This window comes from Rutidosis leptorrhynchoides, chromosome 1, assembly GCF_046630445.1.
Source record: "Rutidosis leptorrhynchoides isolate AG116_Rl617_1_P2 chromosome 1, CSIRO_AGI_Rlap_v1, whole genome shotgun sequence".
NCBI classification, from domain to species: Eukaryota; Viridiplantae; Streptophyta; class Magnoliopsida; order Asterales; family Asteraceae; genus Rutidosis; species Rutidosis leptorrhynchoides.
The window spans coordinates 716,248,355-716,268,323 of NC_092333.1; the positions used below are offsets into that span (position 1 = coordinate 716,248,355).

Sequence of the window (19,969 nt, forward strand, 5' to 3'; positions counted from 1 at the left end):
GTATATGGTGACATTCATTGATGACTTCTCAAGGTATGTATGGGTTTACTTCATGAAGGAAAAGTCGGAGACTTTTCAGAAGTTTAAAGAGTTCAAGAACAAGGTAGAAAGTGAGCTCAATACTAAGATTCGATGCTTACGCACAGATAATGGAGGAGAATATTTATCAACCGAGTTCAATATCTATCTTGAGAAGCACAAGATCAGAAGGCAATTAACTTGCCCCAATACTCCACAGCAGAATGGAGTGGCGGAACGCAAGAATCGCCACCTTGCCGAAACTTGTCGAAGTATGCTTCATGGTTAGAATGTACCAGGTAGATTTTGGGCCGAATGTATGAGGACAGCGTCGTACGTGATTAACAGACTCCCACAAACAAAGTTGGGGTATATTTCACCTTATGAAAAATTATGGAAGATCAAGCCAACCGTCAACCATCTCAAGGTTTTTGGATGTGTATGTTACGTCTTCGTACCAGATCATCTACGAAGCAAATTTGATAAGAAGGCAATTCGGTGCATTTTTGTCGGTTATGATGAATCAAGAAAAGGATGGAGATGTTATGATCCAAATACTGGAAAGTGTCATACTTCAAGAAATGTGGTATTTGATGAAGCTTCTTCATGGTGGTCACCTCAAAAGATAGAGCTTCCAGAATCTCATGGATTAGAAGAAGTTCCAAAAGAGAAAGAAGAACATAAAGAGCACATATCGGATCCAATTAAAGAAGGAGATGGATCGTACTCTAAGCAAACGAGTCCGTGGAAAACTGGAGTACATCAATATACATCCGAAGAGGTTCGTCCAAGCCAAATGGATGCCGAGGAGCATGTGCAAGAATTACGGAGATCAACAAGGCCGAGGCAACCTAATCCGAGGTATGCCAATGCTGCTCATGTGGATGAATCAATACCTATTGAGCCTTCCACTTATGAAGAAGCAGCACAAAGTCAAGAATGGCAGAAAGCGATGGAAGAAGAAATTAATGCACTAAAAGAAAACCAGACATGGAGTTTAGTTCCAAAGCCAAAAGATGTAAAACCAATATCTTGTAAATGGGTTTACAAGGTGAAGACTCGATCAGATGGCTCCATTGAAAGGTATAAAGCTCGACTTGTTGCTAGAGGTTTTTCTCAACAATATGGGCTGGATTATGAAGAAACGTTTAGTCCAGTGGCGAAGATCACAACAATTCGAGCTCTACTAGCTTTAGCCGCTAGCAAATCTTGGAAGCTGTGGCAGATAGATGTCAAGAACACTTTCTTACATGGAGAACTTGATAAAGAAATTTATATGGAGCAACCAAGAGGCTTTGAGAACAAGTCCCATCCTGACCATGTCTGCAAATTAAAGAAAGCACTATACGGCTTGAAGCAGGCTCCAAGAGCTTGGTACGGGAAGATTGGCGAGTTCTTAGTACAAAGTGGTTTCACAGTTGCTCCTTCAGATTCTAGTTTATTTGTGAAACAAGATCAAGGAAAACTAGCCATAGTGCTAGTATATGTGGATGACTTAATCATCACGGGAGATCACTATGAGGAGATCCAAAGAACAAGAGAGAATCTGTCTATCAGATTTCATATGAAGGAGCTTGGAGAACTCAAACATTTTCTTGGACTCGAAATAGAGCAGAAAAGAGAAGGATTATTTCTGGGACAACAGAAATATGCGCGAGATCTTTTACAAAAGTACGGAATGCTTAATTGCAAACCTATCTCAACTCCGATGGATCCGAATACAAAACTACGAGCAGATGAAGGAAAAAGTCTTCAAGATGTTACCATGTATCGAAAGATGGTCGGAAGTCTTATTTATCTCACATTAAGCCGGCCAGACATATCTTATGCAGTTGGAGTGGTTAGTCGATACATGAGCAATCCGTAGAAGCCTCACCTTGATGTTGTACGACGCATCTTAAGGTATGTTAAAGGCACTATTAACTTTGGCATTTTGTACAAGAAAACAAAAGAATGTCACGTGACTGGATATTGTGACGCTGATTACGCTGGAGACTATGATACACGACGATCAACAACTGGATACATGTTTAGTCTTGGATCGGGAGTAATATCATGGTGCAGCAAGAGACAACCAACTGTATCCTTATCAAGCACCGAAGCAGAATATCGATCGGCATCATCAGCAACACAAGAAATTACATGGTTGAAACAACTAATGGAAGATCTTCATGAATCAACAGACTATCAAGTAGAGCTTTTTTGTGATAACCTATCAGCTATACGTCTAGCAGAGAATCCAGTCTTTCACGCAAGAACAAAACATATAGAAGTACACTATCACTATGTTCGCGAGAAGGTCCTTGAAGGGGAGATCAAGATGGTGCCAACAAAGACAGATGAACAAGTTGCAGATATATTTACCAAGAGCCTAAGTAAACCAAAGTTTACAAAATTCAGAGAAGCACTTGGAATGGTCTGCAAGACATCATTGGAAGAAAATTTGCATTGAGGGGGAGTGTTAAAATACAATGCAAATTTAGATAATATGGAATTAGTTATGTATATAAATATCTAGATATTAAAATGTAAAAGAAATATCTAGATATTAATATATATATGAAGAAAAATCTAGATGTTAAAATGAAAAAAAATCTAGATATTTTTATGTGGTAAAAATATCTAGATATTTATCCATGGAAAAATCTAGTGTGTAGAAGTTTCCATGGAGTAGTATAAATATGGGTGTTGATTTCATTTGTGAGTAAGGTGTGAGTAAGTGAAGTGTGAAGTAGAGAAGAAGTAAGAAGTGAAGAAGAGTTAGAAGTAGAAGTTGTGAAGAAATAAGAGTGTGAGTTGAGTCCATAATATTGTAATTGTTTCTTTGTATTAATAAAAGTGTTCTTTGTTAAGTTTTCCGGTTAAGCCTTAGTTCGTGTTTGAGTTCTTAGTGCACTTGTGTTATTTTTATTATATGGTCGGCTCTGCCGCCTAAGTGATACATGGTCAGTTATACCGCCTGAATGATATATGGTCGACACTGTCGCCTAAATACTATTGTGCACTAAGGATTCATAAAATTAAAGGCTAACCAACGTCAAAGTGTTGGTCTAGTGAGTGAGTATAACCTAGGTCCTCTATAGTGGGTGTGTTGGGCTCGTCGAAGCTTCCAACACGATGGTCTTCATCATTGTTTAGTTGTTGGTTACAGAATTTGTAGTAGTCATCTCTTAAGTCCCAAATCTGCATATTATTCATCAAGTAATAGAGTTTTGAGTAATATGTTGTGAAATGGGGAATGACGCGTAGCTTAGTTGGTAATGAGTTTGAAATGGACATCTCATGTACACAATATGCAACGTATTATGAAAATGACAGCTGACGGGCTAGTATGATTTGCCCTTTATCAACCTTTTTGTCACAAAAAAATTGTTGTGAAATGAATTTAATTATCGTTCTACTTACCTTGTGGCCAATGACGAAAACACCACCAATTAGATTCGCCAATGCTAGAGCTACTATGCTTACTGAGCCAAAAATTCAAAAGCAACAAAGAAAGGTTTTAGTTGCAAAAGGTTAATATGTAAGGTTTTAAAAGTATTATAAAAAGTTAGAATACTTAAACTTAAAAGTATGTCAATATTGAGGGTAAAACTTTTTTTTAGTAGAATTGAAGTTAATAATTAATAAACTTACTTGTGGTGGCATCCCCAGCAGCAGCAGATGTAACTATGCTTAAACTTGCAATCACTTCCATTAAACCACCATACACGACACTCTTTAAAATCTCTAAAGGTGTTGAATCTTGTCGCTCAAGTGATGGGGCCGGCACATTGATAATTGCATCACCATTTAGTAATTCGTCTCCAATTTGAGATTGATCATGAGAAGGCGGCAATCCATTTTTCGGGTTAACTGTAATTACTCCGGTAACATGTGGTATTGCTATAATTTCATTGAATAAAATTATAAGAGTTAAGTTTGTGGATATTTGGTTCCCTTTAATGAAACGAAGTGTACGTATCTATAAAGAAAATTACATGAGCAGTACTTAAAGAAAATTACATGAGCAGTCCTTTTCTTAAAAGTTTCTTACTTTATTTACCGCGGGTTAAAAATTAACCGGTGCTGTGAACGCGAGGATATTTATGTAATAGACTTTGGCACTTTGCTATTTGTAGTCTTAAAGGGCTACTCTCAATACTTAAATTTATGTAATAATTGGCGGTGTATTAATTTGGTTATATGTAGGAAGTGAGTGGTTAATATGAAGGTACAAAAACAATTATGGATGCTTAAAATTACAAAAGTAGTAGACAACTTTCTGTTAACATTAGCGTTAGAAACTAACAACGGATAATTAATAGAAGTGTGTGTGCATTACCATCCTCATGATAGACGACTTTCTGTTTGGTTCCATTTTGTGGCGAATCTGCAATTGAGGATGACCCTTTTGGAAAAATAGGAACGTATTTGAAGATGCCTCTTCCTGAAAATAGAGATATCTTGTGTCAATCAATTTTAAAAATGTGATTCCAAATTTGAAGTCGAAAGTGACGACTTTTTTTCCTGTGTGAAGTCAAAACGTCTAGAATTTAAGAACTCCTCTAATCCCATAATTATTTTTAACATATTTTCGGTAAATGTCGATTTTATCTTTATACTCATGACACTAAAGGGCTCATAACCTAACGGTTTGTGAGGTCCCCAGTGATCAATTAAGAGGTTGGGGGTTCAAGCCTTGTAGTAGACGTATATATATTCGTGGATAAATTCGAGTCCTTCTGTTGGAGTATTCAGATCTTTGGATCGAGGTTCTAGCGAATCGTTGACTTTTGGGGATCGATTGAGTCAAAACGGATCGAATGGATCGGATTAAATCGATGCCTAGAGTCGTTATTCGACTTGAGTGGGTTTTAGATAAGAAGTAAATGGAGAGGAAACGATATTAGGGTTTAGGAGATCATCAACCACAAATTAATACATAAGCTCCCTTATATACTCGATCCTATGGTCCGACAGTTGATTGACAGGTCCAACAGTCGGTCGATTGTCTCTTTCGAATTTGTTGGTCTGAACTCGGAGCTTTTTATGCACCAACACCTTCAATAATTATTTTTCGAAATGAAAGCTATTTTATAACGTGTATAAATAATAAGATGCATTGGATATTTTCTTAGACAACAAAGTATAATTCATTGATTCTAAGAACTAATTATGCGTTCAATAGTTTATATATTGGATTTATCTACTCTTAGAATTTTGGGTTATACTTAATAAAAAATTAAGCTTTAATAATTCTACATATTATTTAAAGCGGTTTTTAGTAATATATAAGTAATTATGTATGTCTTAAACTCTTAAATATAGTTTTAAAGATCATCTTTAAAAGGTTCCTTATATATTACTCCGTATATATTACATTTTTTTAGTAAGCGATGAAACCCTCTTATTAATGAGCACATTGGCTCCCACATAGAAGGTAAAACCTCGGGTAATCAATCCCCCAAGCGCGAGACCTGGTACCGGGTAAATTGCGTATTATGTGCACCCTCTAATCACACTCCCCTTTTGAACAATTTGGCACAGTCAGGAATTGAACCCGGGTTGTGTGCTTCACTGGGCAACTATTACATTTTTTTTTTTTTTTTGGTAAGAAAGGAAACCCTCCTATAAACGAGCACATTGGCTAACCCATATAATATAATATAAAATATAATATATATGATATAATATACTCCATCCGTTTCATTACAAGTGTTTACTTTTTTTTTTACACACAGTTTTAGAAAATTCCACTAACTTCATTTTCCAACAATCAAAAATCTTCTCACTCTAGAATAAACTCTTCACATTGATTAAAGTACAAAGGGGACATCTCAAAATAGAAATGTGAACGGAGGGAGTAATATATTATATAATATTCTTTAAAAACTCTTAATATATACATGCACTATTCGTTCTTGCAACTTGCAAGTAAAATGATGGTGGACAACTAATTAGCAGAAAATTTATGTCAACACGTTATAATTATTCACTATAACATTTATGTCACGTACTCTAGCACATAAGTCACTCCTAAAATAATCAGAACTTTTTTTTTGACATAAGTAACAAAAAATTTATGATCTATATATATGTAGATGTATGATTTTTTCTCACGAACTTTAAAGGTGAGAGTTAAAAACTTAAAAAATATGCGTAGAGTTATTCGAATACCGGATATTACCTAAGTTATTGAACACGCTTAGACACGCTAAGCATCCGAGTAGTTCAGGTGGCTCATTTGGCTCGTGTGACTCTTGTGACACTCCATTGAAATGAGGCTTCATTGTTATTAGTTTCCGACGAAGAATTACTTTGGTGATTTGAGCCTTGCAATTAGGACAGTGCATCATATGCTTCTCGAGTTTAGGATTCACCTTCTCAAATTCCAACTCCACAATTTCTTCTTCCTTGGTATCTTCAATGAATGATTCAGATCTTCCTATTATTTGTTCTCTTCTAGAAACATGAGTTTCTATTTGAACAACACTAGGAATCTTATGCATATCCAGATCTACAACGGCTCCTAGAATTTTGAAATATTTATCAAAAAGGGAAACATATATGAAATACTCTTTTTAATACTCAAATGTCACATTTGTTCTTTCCTTTAGGTATAAACTTCTAAATAAAAAGAGTAAATAAGGGTGAAAATATCAATTTAATTTTCTATTTTTGAAAGACAGTTATTTTAGAGGGAAAAAAAGTAATATATGTGTTTAAATAACGAAATGAAAACCACATAAATAAAATATAAAATATGATATTATTCAATAAATTAAAATATAGAGCACGTCGAAACCGGCCTATATAGCAGTATATATATATATATATATATATATATATATATATATATATATATATATATATATATATATATATATATATATATATATATATATATAGAACTTAACTTGTGAGACATACCTCCATTTGTGTGTAGATAGGCATTGTTCTGTGATGGTTCTTCATGGCTACCGTTGACCTTTAACGTCGGACTTTGAAAAACAGAACTGGAATATTGTTGACTTTTTCTCGGTTGCAATCCGACATCCACCTTGTCTTCCACGTCAGAATCGGATTCCGGCAAACGTTGGTACACAGCAACTACATCATCCATCTTTCAAATTAAATTAATGAATTATTTGCTTCTTAAAAGATCAAGCAGATTAAAGGTTATATATACTATATATTATTATAATTATAATAATATATATATCTTGTACCTCGCATCGTCACATGTATTGCTTTTTATAGTAAGTGTCATATATGCCTATGTTTTCCAAGTTGTTTACAAGAAGTTATTACGATAAAAGGAAAGATGGTAAAATAGTATAATGCGTTCACATTTTTATCATTATCATTATTATATATTATATATTATTATTATTATTAATTATTAATTATTAATTATTATCGTTATGTTATGTTATGTTATTGTTAAATTTTTTTTTTTTGTATAGTTGAGTTTCCGCTACGAGCCAACTAATCTCAATTTAATAAGCCACTTTGCAAGGAGACATATATATACATACAAAATACTACTCGTAATAAGTATGCAAAGTACGATAGATGTCTATCACATAACAATATCCTTTGATGCAACTCAATACAAATAGTCGCATAACAAATTAATTATATATATATTTATTAATATTAATATATTGTGTTGGTTTTACAAGGATGTTATATGTTATATGTAAAGCGTGTTAGATATATAATTTATGAATTTTTTTAGTGACAATTATATATATTGTCGATACGAAAAATCATAATTTGTAAATTGTCATCTTTTCATCATCATTATCAAACCTTTCAATACAAAACATTATTTATATATAAAATGTACCGTATGCTTTATATTCACATATATTTTTATTATAAGTTTTTTTAAAGAAGTCATATACTCATATACTTCAATGTAATATTTCAAAAGCTTTTCGTTTATTGGAAAAAAACAACCATTATCCCCGTACAATTATTTTATACTAGTTTAATACCCTCGAATTCGCGGGATTTTGAAAGCAAAATTGCAACATCACTCTTTTTATAATTGAACAATAATAGAAATGGTTTCTAAAGTAGGTTAAAAGTAATGTGTGTTCACATCACACTAAGGGTTGTTTACTTTTTCTCTATATTAAGCTCTGTTTCCATTTTCTTTTTAATGAGAATAGATAGATATATGATTCTATGTCAACATATTAATTTTCAGAAAATTAAGTGAAAAAGTAAAAACAATTTTAGTAATGAATTAAGAGTTATATAGACCCTATTCTTGTTGAGATACCTTAAACTATGTCAAACTTTCCACGGACAAATTTCAAAGTATTTAGTTTTGTTGACTTAAAAGGCAAAACACACAATTGACAATACTTTTTTTGTCAAAAAAAAAAAAAAAAAGGCAGATTTATGTCATTTTGTTGTAACATAAATTTGATACTTAAGCCTACAATGACGATGGATTGAAAACTAGTCATGCTAATTTTCAATCATAGAATAAATTTTTGGACAGTCTCGTTTACAAAATTTAAACAATGGATACGAGCGTAAAAAGAAATAAAGAAAATCAAAGACCATTTGTTGCTATGCACTCAGTTGTTCTCCATAAGTTACTTTTTTATTCCACTACAAGTAGCGTATGATTTCCATAACTTGAATTTGTCTTCAATTCTACAATGCAGAATATCTAGCAATGCTCTAAATGGTGTTTAGAAAAGTTTCCATTTGCCATTAAAAAAATTGGTACGAGTTTTAGAAATTTGTTTAAAAGTATTTAAGGTAGAAATTAAATTATGAAGTTGAATAACACCCGTTGGGAATGCTATCTTACAAAGATGTCAATATATGTTAAGGCTCATTTAGTGTCTTCGTGATTGCTTTTTTCACATTTGTATCAGCCTTCTATTGGAACAAAAAGCATTTGGTATTTAAGCAATATATATATATATAATTTGTGTAAAGAATTTATGGATCATTATATCTTACATTCCCCAAGATCAAAGTAATTGTAGCTATAGATTGGTCACAACATCATATAACTCTTCAACTAAAGTAGAACAGTTTTTGATCACTCCTGCAATTGTCCCTGTCCATTCAGACATGCAAGCATAATTGCATATATATGACGCATACAAAATACAATGATACAATTATGGCATTAGTTAATGAAAATCTACAATACACTAGACAGTTTGAATAAAAAATAACCAACTTCAACACTAAGCTTACATGAGGGGTAGCCTTTCAAAAAAAAAAAAAAAAAAAAGCTTACATGAGGGGTAAACATAGAGCGGTAAATGCAGAGCTTTTTTAAACTGAAGGAGTGATGGTAAATTTTGGGGTTTTTCTCACAAACAGAACGGTTGGTTATTACAGTTTAAATGGAAGATAGAACTATAAGACGATGGGTAATTTAGACACTATAAGATATTCATTGGGACTTGTTAACTTTGAACTTAAAAACATGAAGTATTTGTTGGTCGGACGAACCTATCCAAAAGCATTATGTGTATCAATAAATCAACCCAACCGATTGATATACATATAGTTCATAGTTAAAGTATTTAGATAACCTGTCAGGGGCATTTCTTGAGCTTGAAGAATGGCAACGATTAGTAGAAGCCTCAACACTACTGCCTCTATTGTCTTATAGTTCTACATATAAACAGTGAACTTACAACACAAATATACACCACAACAACAACAACAACAACAAAACCCAATCCCGCACTTGCGAGGTATGGGGGAGGTGAGATGTAGACAATCCTTCCTCTACCCTAGCGTAGAAAAGATGTCGTTTCTCTAACCATGAGTCGAGAAAAAAGTTTCCACCCATAGGAAGAGAAAGTCATTCCTCTCTCTACTCCAGGGTAGAGAGATTGCTTCCGTGAGGACCTACGGCCTAAAAAAGGTATTAAAAATTAAGTTAAAAAAATAAAAAATAAAAAATAATAATAATAATAATAATAAATAAAAATAAAATAATAAAAAATAAAGAATAAAGAATAAAAAAGTGACGCCATGGGAATGGTAGAATCAAATTTTCGTGGATTTTAAAGTCTGCCTGGATTTCAATTTAGGCTCTAAACGGCAGTCAAGTCGCCACTGAGTCGACGCTTGATGTTGCCTCAATAAATAGAGCCAAAAGACCTTGTAAACAGAACTCGAACGGCATGCCGGGTGGAAGTTGTTGCGCAAGCAAAGAGCCAACCACCCGTAACAAACCAAACACCACTCATGCACCTTTACGGTAGACATCCCCGAAGACATACAGCTAAAAGAAAACCAACCAAGCTCCAGAGCAAAGGAGGTCATCCTTAGCCATAACGACCCCAAGATGTACCGAACGATGCGAGACACAAGTATACCAGAGTACATTATCATGCACGACCCTAAATACGACCACATACACACATATAGATTAGTTCATAATAAACATTTGATATGTTCATCCAGCAGCGTCCTAAAGATGTACTCATTTAATGACGATATGGCTTGGAGGATTAAGTCTGACAAGCCCACTTAACAATTGCAAAACACAGCTCCAAATTGTATGCCGAAAATAATAAGTCGAGTGTTAATATTCATTAGAGATTCGTGTAATAGACAATTTGCTCACAAATTCATGCAAATGAATTAATGAAAATCAACTCGGGTAACTCTTGATAGTTGATGGACAGCCAAACTGTTCAACTCCAACATATAAAGGATCGAACAACATTAACTATATGTGGATAAATTGGTATCTGTTGAACCACTTTATCAAATACACCTCATATATAAAGGTAATTCTACACCAAGAAAAACAAATCGCTCAATCCGATCGCATAAGATGTTACAAAACGACTTCATTTTTATAGTCACATTTCAACATCAGATAATTAAGGTTATACTGGTTTGAAAAAAAAATCAGTAATTGCATATTTTAATCATAAACACGTCTCAACTTTATGAAACTTACATTTCATATTTCTTAACTCACATTTTCATATGATCAGTCAAACACTTCATACGAACTAAAAAACTTGAAGTGTTTGTTGGTCGGCCGAACCTAACGAAAAGATCTATAATGTAGCCAGGGGCGGAGCCAGAAATTATTGTTAAGGGTGGCTCAAGTCTTTACAACGACCGATTTTTTATGACTATCAAAAAGTAAATAAAATTATTATTTAGAACGGTACAAAATTTACGTACAAATGACAAATGGGTTGATATTTCCACTCAAGGTTTTGATAAATCTACTTATTTTTATGCATTAATAGTTGTACTGTATAAATAACTGTTGCATAAACAAGTGGATCTATGAAAAACAGATTTATCATCACCCAATAACAAATTACAAATTTTCTTATTCAAACTTATGCTACTGAGTAGTATTTTCAACTTACTTTATGAACAGTTTTACCCAAAAACATTATTAATAGGTACATCTTTTATTACTTAAAGTTTGAATGCAATATATGTGAAATAAATAAAATAAAATTCTAGTTTATGATAATAAAACATACATCTATCTCCTATTTATATTTTATTTATATTTTATATTATATTACGGAATATTTAACTTTAAAATGAAGATTAAATGACATTTATGAAACTTGATGGGCTAATACTTACAAATATTGTACTAGTTGAGGGGTCAAAAACATAAAATGAGAAAAAGACAAAGAGTTATCATCTCTTCTAACAGAGATTTCCAAACTTACATCTGAAACTCGCCTTCAACTTTAAAAACTCCATCTTCTTTATCAACAACTCAAAACTTTTACAATTAAAACACATACATGTATCGATTAATCCACTACAGTTGGGGGTGGCTGAGCACCCTCAAGCCACCCTACTAGCTCCGCCTCTGAATGTAGCAGCAGCAAACCAAACCAATCAAGTGATAACTTTTAGTTCATAGTAAAGGTATTAAGATAACCTGTCAAGGGCCGTTTATTTTGCTTGAAGAATAGCAACCTGCCTCTATTTTCCTGTAGTTCTGCATAAAGAAACTACCATTAAGCTTTAAAATGAAAGAGACATATCTTAGTATAGATAAATCTCAACCATTGGATCTAAATCAAAATTACTTTTTAATGGTGGGGATTACCCCTTAAATGATTTTTTATTAAAATTAAAATCTTACCTAATATAGGCTTTGCTTTAATAGGTAGTAGATAGATGTAGATTGTAAAGAAATAACTGCCACAGACTTCACATATACTTTGTGCATTCTCTTACCATGTAAAGTAAACCATGGTAAAACTTCAGTAGTTGACATAAAAACATGCCCCTTCTTCTCTATTATCTTTTGATTGACTTTAGGGTCATAAGTGTCATGTATCCATTAAAGTAACACCAACCCTATTTGAACCGTTTTCTTATTGAGGTTAGGATAGCCACATCTAAATAGAAGAAATAAACATACCTGTAACTTAGTAAGATCATAATGAGCACATGAAACCAACATAAAGACAAACCTGAAACCAAGTAGATTTTATTATATTCTAAGCACATTTAGCATGTCTTCCTTTATATAAATGAGAAACTTACTTTGCAGAAAGATTAAATGCCCTGAACATTGCCATAGATAAATCAACAACCTCACTAAAATTTAATCAGCAGTTCATACTTGACGATATTTAGAGACAAAATCAACATATTTTCTATACTAAGAACCTAAATACATGTAAACACCTCCAAACTTACCTCATCTGGAGTCCCTTCATAGAATTCAAGAGCCGTTGCAAATGCTAAACAAAACAATCTTTCATTGATGAAACTTCTAATGCAGAAGTGACGATTAAAAAGCCATCAGAAAAAGATATAATGGTTACTAATATATAGAGGTGTCAACGAAAAAAGGTGATAGTAAAACAAGTGTACCCATAGAAGTAAAGGAGTCAAAACATCTAATGTAAGATTTTGCGACTGTTAAAAACTTCACCAAATTTGCAAGCGAACGTGACAAGAAGGAAGGCTGTACCACAAAAAAAGAGCATAATTGCACGTGTAAGTAACAATAGGCATGTTCGCTTCATTTATAAATTTCTACATAACCTCGACTTCAAATTTCTAAACATTCTAAAAGAGTTCTATAATTAGTAGTTTGAACAAACTTTTGTACTAATAAAAAAAATCTAGAACATATCTTATAAGTATATGCACGTGTACACTTACACCTTAAAGTAAACAAAAAGTTTATATCAAGAGCAATATAATAGGGATTCAACATAACCTGACAACAAATTCACAAACAATCATCGATTTATAATCAAATAAGACATATTAGAAACATTAAACAGAAAAATCAAACGTTATACCTTGATGTGTGTGCAATTAGTTAAAACAAACCAAAAAATAATCAAAATTCTTACCTGGAATGCGATCTGAAACCCTAATGAAAGAATAATGATATATAATGGTTTCGGTTGTCAGATTTTTACCCATAGACCAAGTTTTGAAAAATTTTCATTCAGATGGCGTTAAATTCAAGTAGATTTTATTTTATAAGAATTGAAGATTAGAAGAAAAGAATTTGATATGAGATTGGTTGAATGGATACGACGTTTTTTTTTTTTTTTGATTTTGAATACGCAGAAAATACGGAGCAACTGGCAAGCGACGGATACGGGAACTTTGATATTAAGTCGTGTGAGAGAAGAATTGTAACCGTATACAGGGGGCATATTGGTAAATTTATTCTAATATTACTAAGAAAGAGACAATTCTTAATGTGGATAAACGTGGACCATCACATTTCTTTTAAATATTTCTATTGTATGGTTAGGATTGGATTTGGTAAGAAATATTTTTTTAATCTTATATAATATGGTCCGTGCTTTAATATATAGAGAGGATATTTATTGTCTTTGAAATTATTATGCCTATATTACATACATGACATCATTAAGATTGTGTCATTGTCGAGTGTCATCCTTCTACAACAACAACAACAACACCCAATCCCACACTTGTAGGGTATGGGGGAGGTGAGACGTAGACAATCTGTAATGACCCGCACTTTTTCGATCGTTCTATACTTATAAGAATAATATTTACATAAATTAAACCTTACCAACATGATAAGCAATCCAAATTGATGAGATTTATGTTTTTGAAAAGAGTTTACACAACGTTTGACCGTCTAGTTTGACCGATGATATCACGAACTATACAATATATGATAATTATACGTTTGTGTATATATATGTATATATACATATTTAACATGATCTAAGGATGTTTTAATACCTCATTTTGTATTAATAACAATAAGTTATAAGTGTATTTTGAAACTACTAACTTAAGTTTTCAAAACGATAACCATACGTAACGTTATTTGACATAAATACTTATAACGTATAATGTTTATACATATATCGTATATGTAATGTATTTAATCACTTTTAAAGACTTAAATACATAAAACAATATAAGTATATTCACAAAAGATAGCTATATTTGAATTCTCATTCCATTTTTCACAAGATTTTCTATACGTATATCTAGAGTATATGTACTCGTATCATACCTAGCTTCTATACATATTTACTATTGGTATATACACATCAAATCACCACCAACCAGCCCTTGTTCATGCCTTATGTATAAGGTAACTCTCTTGTTCATGCCTTATGTATAAGGTAACTACTTTTGATGTTTAGTATGACTAATTACATAAAAATACAACATGAAATTTTGTCCATGTTTTTCCATTAATCATGTTTTTATGGCCTTAAATACATCTTCCATTTTCAAATTTTATTACCTCATTTCTTTAACCAAAAACACACTCTTAAGAAACTCCATAACCATTCAGCTAGTATCCATGAAGATCTAGCCATACAAACATCACTTAAACACCATAAGAAAAACCTTACAAAAACACTTCAAGAATCCTTCCAAGAACACAAGTTTACTTCCAATCTTTCATCCAATTCCATCACTCTTTTGTTTCTAGGTTTTTACTTCTCTTTTACAGCAATCTTGTCCAAGTAACTGGAGGTAGTAACTTTGTTCATAACCTTATTCGATTCATATATATATAGCTATCTTATTTTGTGGTATAAAATTTTAACAACAAGAACATAGTTTGAATGTTTTCAAACTTGTTTGCAAACTAAATAGATCCTTCTAACTTAACTTTTAAAATACTTCAAAACCTGTAATATAACATAAATATATGCTAATTTAACAAGGTATAACTTGGTTTTTCAAAGAACACCTTAAAAACTGAATTTACGACGTCGGAGTGTAACCGGGGGCTGTTTTGGGTTGGATAATTAAAAACCATCTTGAACTTTGAATTGGAGGTTTATATTCTGGAAAAATGATATTTCTTATGAATATGTTAACACATAAAAATTTCATGATTTAATTCAAAGTATAAGTATTTTTAGAAAAATGGTCATTAAATGATATTTTTGTAACAAAAATGATTAACTTCATAAGTTTCACTAAAGTTTGACCTATGACCTGTGATTTCGAATACAAACTAAGGTATTTACAGTTCATATTCTTAAAGATGGACTCGATCCAAGGAAGTGGCAAGTTGAACCAACGAAAACAGAGTTGTAACGAAGAAACTATGACCAAAACGAGATCGGATATCTAAGACTAGTTTAGCTACGAAAATAATTGGAGAAAATTAAATAAATCACATATTTTTAAAATAACATGATATTTCATATATATGTACTCATAATTTAATTTTATATGGTTCAGGATCACCCGTAAACAATACGAGAAGGTTAATCATAAGATTCCCATGATTGTACGCAACACGTCATTTGACAACACCGGTACTTTATGTACGCAACACGTCATTTGACAACACTGGTACCGTGGGTCAAGATTAATCTCGACCAATACATATACGATGGGGGTTTTATTTATTTCGTTGGGGGTTTATTAAACACCTAAAAATGAACCATTTAAAATTGAATTACTAACATCGGACTGCTAACTACGGACTAAGGAATTATTAAAAGTATTAAAAGTATTATAAGTATATATATGTGACGATTGTTTAAAAAGAAAAGGTATTGATATATTATATATGGATAGGTTCGTGATATCAATCGGAGACCAAGTCAAAATTACATATCTTCAAGACGAAAGTGAGTATATAGTCCCACTTTTAAAACTCTAAGTATTTCGGGATGAGAATACATGTATTTTATGTTTTACGTTATGGACACAAGTAACTGAAAAATATATTCTACGTTGAGTTGTACCACTGGCATACTTCCCTGTAGCTTGGTAACTGTTATTTACAGCGGTATTGTAAACGCGAATCCTGTTGATAGATCTATCGGGCCTGACAACCCCAACCGGACTGGACGACCAGTATTCAACGGTTGCACAGTACTTCGTTTTGTGACTACACTTGGTACGGGGTAGTAAGATTTCATAATAAAGGGAATATGCGACGTGATTAAATGTTAAGTATGGTTACCAAGTGCTCAACCACTTAGAATATTTTTATTAAAACGTTTATATATGAAATCTTGTGGTCTATATATATATATTGCTGCCGGCATTAAACCTATATCTCACCAACTTTATGTTGACGTTTTAAACATGTCTATTCTCAGGTGATAATTAGAAGCTTCCGCTGCAACATGTTGAATTTAAGCAAGATCTTGAGTATGCATATTTGTGTCAAAAATAAAACTGCATATCCGAGGAATTGTAATGTAAAATATGCTAGAAATCGTATTGTTATCATCACATGTAAAGTTTGTAAGTCTAAGATTATCGCTAAACGATAATCATCTTTATATTGTCTAAAGCTTGTATTAACATAAGAGTTATGGTTTGTAATGTAAAATAAATGCAGTTGTTCTTTTAAAAATGTCGCATATAGAGGTCAATACCTCGCAATGAAATCATACGTTATCTAACTCGTTCTTATGGTTAAGGACGGGTTATGACATGTGGTATCAGAGCGGTGGTCTTAGCGAACCAGGTTTGCATTAGTGTGTCTAACCGATAAGTCGTTAGGATACATTAGTAAGTCTGGACTTTGACCGGGTCTGATTTAAAAACCATTGCTTATCATTGTTGGTTAAAATTTATATGTAAATATTATGTAGTACTAATGGGTTAGTTGTTATATGATAGATGTCGGGCTCAAAACTTGTTATCACATTCAGCGACTCCGAACCAGAATCTTCAGATGGTGTTCCAGTCATTAACCTATCCGATGACGAAAATAATATCTTTGGGGAAGACTCACAAATTCCGGATGAACCGACTATAGAGAACCCGGAAAGTGAACCCGAGGAGGAAAGTGAACCTCCTCCTGAACCCGAGGAGGAAAGTGAACCCGAGGAAGAAATACAGGAAATTACAAAAGACGAGTTCGAACTAGGAAAGAAACGAAAGGCTAATGAATTAGAAAATTCAAATCCCGAGTTTAGTAAGGATGATGTGGCACCAACTCCACTAGACACTACCACCCCTATTCCCGCTATTCCTATTCGTGCTGTCCCGGCATCCAGTTCTTCAGCCCCACAGCCAAAATATAGGCAGACAGCTAGGATAAGCGTTAGGCCATTCCTTGAACCTAAACGTCCTAGAAAATAGACCAAACGATGCGCTGCCGTATTAAACCATGGGATCATATAATGTTTTGTATAATATTATTAGTGTGGTTTGCTTAATGTTCGATATAAGATAAGCATATGTAAAATAGTGAAGTGTGAAATGCAATAATTTTCCATGGTTAAGTATTATTTAGATGGTAGTAATTGATTCTGTACTAAGCTATTAAGTATGGACATTAACGGGTAGGTACTACCCTAGATATAATTATAAAACGCTAATAAGAAGAAAAGGCTTTTATAATAATACCTGGTTCATATTATTAATAAGCTATAATGTACTGTAAATATACACTACATCTATAATATTCCATGTGAATAATTATTTTCTTTTCATTCTTATAGAAGAATATGGCGCGATTGAACCGAATGACGGAACAAGAAATCCAGGAACTCATCAATCAACGAGTGAACGACAGAATGTTATGGGTCGAGGCTGCAAGAGGTGCTGCAGTTAACCCAAATCCTCGTGTGGGGTGCACTTACAAAACTTTTCAAGCTTGCAAGCCCTCATCATTCAGTGGAACAGAAGGACCAATCGGTTTAACCCGGTGGATAGAAAAGATGGAGACTGTGTTTAAAATCAGTGGTTGTGTTGAAAAGGACATGACCAAGTATGCATCGTGCACTTTACAAGATAGTGCACTCACGTGGTGGAAAAATTATGTGAAGGCTGTAGGAGGAGATGTAGCTTATGATACTCCGTGGGAAGAATTCAAAACAATGTTAATCAACGAATATTGTCCAAGGAACGAGGTTAGGAAGTTGGAAGATGAGTTACGAAGTCTGAAGGTTATTGGTACTGAAATCACCAACTACAATCAGCGATTCATGGAATTAGTTTTGCTATGTCCTGAATTGGTTCCAACCGAAGAACGGAAGATTGAAATGTACAAAGATGGTTTGCCCAAAAAGGTCAAGGCAAATGTTACAGCATCGAAACCTAAGACAATTCATGAAGCTATAACCATGGCAAACGAGCTAATGGATCAGGTCATCATGGATAAGAAAGTATCCAATACTGATGTGAAGGTATCAGGTAATAAAAGAAAGTGGAATGGAAATTATGATCGAGGTAACCAACAACAATCTTTTAAGAAACAAGAAAACACGCAAGGTGCGGGTAGTGGTTTAAGCTTTGGTTATAAAGGACAAAATCCTTTATGCAACCGATGCCACAAACATCACTCTGGTTACTGTAATGTGGTATGCAACAAATGTAATCGAAAGGGTCATCTTGCTGAAGATTGTAGGGCTCTCGTTACAAATACAAATGGTACCAAGACTCCTGCCACCAATGCAAATAGAACTGCTTTGGCTACCATTACTTGTTATGGGTGTGGAAAACAAGGTCACTATAAGAGCCAGTGTCCGAATCCAGAGAAGAATAATGGATCTGCACGTGGAAGAGCATTTGTTATTAATGCTAGAGAGGCGTGTGAAGACCCGGAGCTTGTTACGGGTACGTTTACCATTAATAACTTATCCGCATCTATTATATTTGATACTGGTGCCGATAGAAGTTACGTGAGTAGAGGCTTTTACGCTAAATTGAATTGTTCATCATTACCTCTAGATGCTAAGTACATGATTGAGTTAGCTAATGGTAAACTAATTAAAGCCGATAAAATTTGCCGTGATTGTAAAATAAATTTAGCCGGAGAAACATTTAAAATTGACTTAATACCCGTAGAATTAGGAAGTTTTGATGTAATAGTCGGCATGGACTGGATGTCCAAAGTAGGAGCTGAAGTTGTGTGTGCCAAGAAGGCAATTCGCATTCCTTGTAAGGATAGAATGCCGGTGATGATTTATGGAGAGAAGGGTAACTCAAAGCTAAAACTCATTAGTTATTTGAAAGCTCAAAAGTGCTTGAAGAAAGGGTGCTATGCTATCTTAGCACATGTTAATAAAGTCGAAAAGAAAGAAAAAGAGAAGTGCATCAACGACGTGCCTGTGGCAAGAGATTTTCCTGAAGTTTTTCTGGAAGAGTTGCCGGGATTACCTCCATTTAGATCTGTAGAATTTCAAATAGATTTAGTACCAGGAGCCGCACCAGTGGCTCGTGCTCCATATAGACTTGCACCGTCCGAGTTAAAAGAACTTCAGAGTCAGTTAAAAGAATTACTGGATCATGGATTCATACGACCAAGTACTTCACCGTGGGGAGCTCCGATTCTATTTGTTAAAAAGAAAGATGGATCTTTTAGGATGTGTATAGATTATCGTGAATTAAATAAGTTAACTATCAAAAATCGGTATCCACTACCGAGAATTGATGACTTATTTGATCAACTGCAAGGATCATGTGTTTATTCGAAAATCGACCTAAGATTGGGTTATCATCAATTACGCGTCAAAGAAGAAGA

At 33.5% G+C, this 19,969-nt stretch overlaps 1 long non-coding RNA gene across 5 annotated transcripts; it reads right to left on the bottom strand.

The window, feature by feature from the left end:
* Positions 1-8,915: 8,915 nt before the first annotated feature.
* Positions 8,916-13,496, bottom strand: LOC139886251 (uncharacterized). 5 transcript variants are annotated; one of them, XR_011772361.1, is made up of 5 exons: positions 13,368-13,496; positions 12,877-12,970; positions 11,930-12,772; positions 9,579-9,660; positions 8,916-9,091 (listed from the first exon to the last, which is right to left on the bottom strand). It is a non-coding gene; the product is annotated as an uncharacterized lncRNA (long non-coding RNA). The 5 variants fall into 5 exon arrangements; XR_011772362.1 differs by having other exon boundaries at positions 11,930-12,775; XR_011772359.1 differs by having other exon boundaries at positions 11,930-12,970.
* Positions 13,497-19,969: the final 6,473 nt, after the last annotated feature.